Source organism: Ictalurus furcatus, chromosome 15, assembly GCF_023375685.1.
Source record: "Ictalurus furcatus strain D&B chromosome 15, Billie_1.0, whole genome shotgun sequence".
NCBI lineage: Eukaryota > Metazoa > Chordata > Actinopteri > Siluriformes > Ictaluridae > Ictalurus > Ictalurus furcatus.
The window spans coordinates 16,448,075-16,450,919 of NC_071269.1; the positions used below are offsets into that span (position 1 = coordinate 16,448,075).

General features: G+C 36.0%; 1 pseudogene; it reads left to right on the top strand.

The window, feature by feature from the left end:
* The first annotated feature begins 269 nt into the window (after positions 1–269).
* On the top strand, positions 270–1,189 carry LOC128619533 (transcription factor HES-5-like; annotated as a pseudogene).
* Positions 1,190–2,845: the final 1,656 nt, after the last annotated feature.

The following is a 2,845-nucleotide window of genomic DNA, read 5'->3' on the forward strand; positions in this document are numbered from 1 at the left end:
AAAACAGCTATTTGTCCTCATTTTTACCCAAATAGGTTATTTTTGCATTAATGGTAATCATTTGGAACTGCTTGACAAAAACACAAAACTTTAACGAAGCTGGATCTTACACAGAGGTGAGATTGTGCAGAATTTCTCATATTCTGTTTATTCTTTGAATTAAAATGAAATAAAAACATATTTTGTTTATCTTCATAAACAAACATTTTACGTGTATGATATTACATTTGTTAAATATAAACTATGTGAGTGGCGCATGCACTGTCATGGCACGTGCCTCAACCATGTAATGTCAAGTGACAGTGAGCCATTTTTCAGTCAAGGTCTCCACTTTCCCAAAGACCTCTCTCTCTTAGACACTCCTCCACCTGTTGCTCAGAGATGGAATCATTGTTTCCTGAGTAATACACACTTCATTGAGCATGTGGCCGGTCCTCTGGTCTTTAGTCCCATCCGAGCTCCCCCATTGGCTGCAGACTGTGAGAACCTCCAGCAAACCCAGGACTCACACATTCATATGGAGATTAGAGAGTATAAATAGAGGAGGGAGTGAGAGAGAGCTCAGCACAGCTCAGATCTTCTCCTCACAGAGAGCTAACAGAAGAAACACAGCCATGGCTCCTACAATCACTGCATCAATGATCAACTCCAACCACCTTCTTCCACTTACTAATGAGGTAAATATACTAAACCATGATATTGTGTACAATTTTATTTCATATTTGATTAATCTTTGAATAGTTATTTAGTTGAACAGTGTTTTAACAAATATTTCTATTCTGTCTGTAGCTGAGAAAGCCAATATTGGAGAAGATGCATAGAGAATGTGCATGAACAGCAGAATCGAGAAGCTCAAGTCTCTGCTGGGTGGAGAACTCCTAAAGCAACAGCCTGATTCCAGACAGGAGAAAGCCGACATCCTGGAGGTGACAGTTTATTTCCTGAGACAGCAGCAGCAGTCACACAAGAAGTCGAGCTGCTCCACTGAAGCTGATGAAGGCTACAGCAGGTGTGTGCAGGAGGCCATCAACTTCCTGTCTCAGTGTCAAGTACACACTCAGTCCCAGAGAAGATGCAGCCTTCCATGGAGAAGAACAGAAGTGTCGTTTCTCAGCTCAGCTCTCCATCCTGCCAGATCAGCAGCAAAGAGGAGACTCCAGGCTGCAGTGACCTCTGGAGACCCTGGTAGAGCCGCATGTACACTTTACCATCAGGAAACCAACTTACAAATGCCACATTGACATTAATGACAGTTTCCTAAGTGTGTTTAAATATTTTTGTCCAACTTTGCATGGACAGAATATGACAAGTTCTTTCAAATTGGAAAAGCACATGTAGATTTTTCCACTATTCTACTATATATATTTATTAAGGAAGAATAACTTGCTTTTTTTAAAAAAAATACTTTGAATGTATAATGAAAAGCTCATATTGAGTATCCATGTTCTTCATTTGCAGTACATTAAGGAACTAAGTTTTAAATGTTACATTGGCATTAACTATGGTTTGCACAGTGTTTTTTTATTTAAATTTTTTATTTTGTTACAGTTTTGCATGTGCAAAATCTGAGTTGCTTTCACTGCAAGAAAGCATATATAGATGTTTCTAAGTTTTCAGAAACTATTCCATTTCCTTCCCATTCAAGAACAATTATTACATTCATCAAGTTTTGAGTGCATTAAAGCCCATATTGGGTGTAAACTTTCTGCATTTGTAGATTGTTTGGAATTCAAGCAATTCAACATTTTCTAGTTTTAATATGACCTCACTTATTGTGTAAAAATCTATATCTTTATCTTTATCTATACTCAGGACCATAGAGTGTAAAAATGTCTGTAACATTTCCTAATCTAGTAAATCCAGCTCCAATAGATTAAGATAGAGTTGATGCTCATGCTGGCTTCTGTACAGCATAAACATGTTTGTTTGTGGTTGTGACTGAGGAAAACATAGTTCGGGCTTTTATTGGAAAATTACAGTTATTTAATTGTACATTTAAAAATGTTCAAACTGGAAATGACTGCCTTCAGTGAAGGCAGTGAAGGAATATGAATCATTATTATTATTATTATTATTAATAAAATAATGAAAATAAATTCTAATATTACAATCAATATGGTCTCCGAATGTTTCATTCCACCTACTTATAGAAATAAAGGTTAAATCTAGAACTCTCAAATGTATTTCAGTTCATCCTTCTGGCAGAAATGATAAACATTTTTTTTTTTTAAATTAGAAGTAGAGTGTTTCTATTTCATAGAAAGTTCCAAGTAAACAACCTGTAACTATTTAAAGAAGCCCTGAAGGACCATTTCCCCTGGTGTATACTAACCATCTTTGATTTCTGTCTTTTAGTCTTTATATGTTTTCTCTAACATTAAATAATTCATTGTACTTTTAAAATTTAGAAATGGAAACAATTAGAAATGGCCAATTATCAATGAGGCATCACTGCAGGTTGTAAAGAGCAGTAGGTATAAATAAAAAAGGGCATTTAAATGTGTTGGTTTATATCACAAACAACTAGTTTGTGCTTTCAGATGTCTGTTCACAATGATTATAGATGCAGAATGACATTGGTGTTTCAGGTCCTTCAGATGAGTTTCTATGCTCATCAGCACATCTGGATTGTCACTTTAGACCATTGTTTTGAACCATACTCGGCCATAAGTGGACCTGTAACTGAACTATCTGCAAATTACATTTTACCATGATGAGCTCTCAGTCCACTTGTTGTTCACAGTACAACTTGTTTATAACTCAGAGACCCGGCTGTGTAACACTGAGTTATGGATAATTGTGGATGTCATTCAAAATGGCTCAAAAACAAAACTGCAGTCAAATA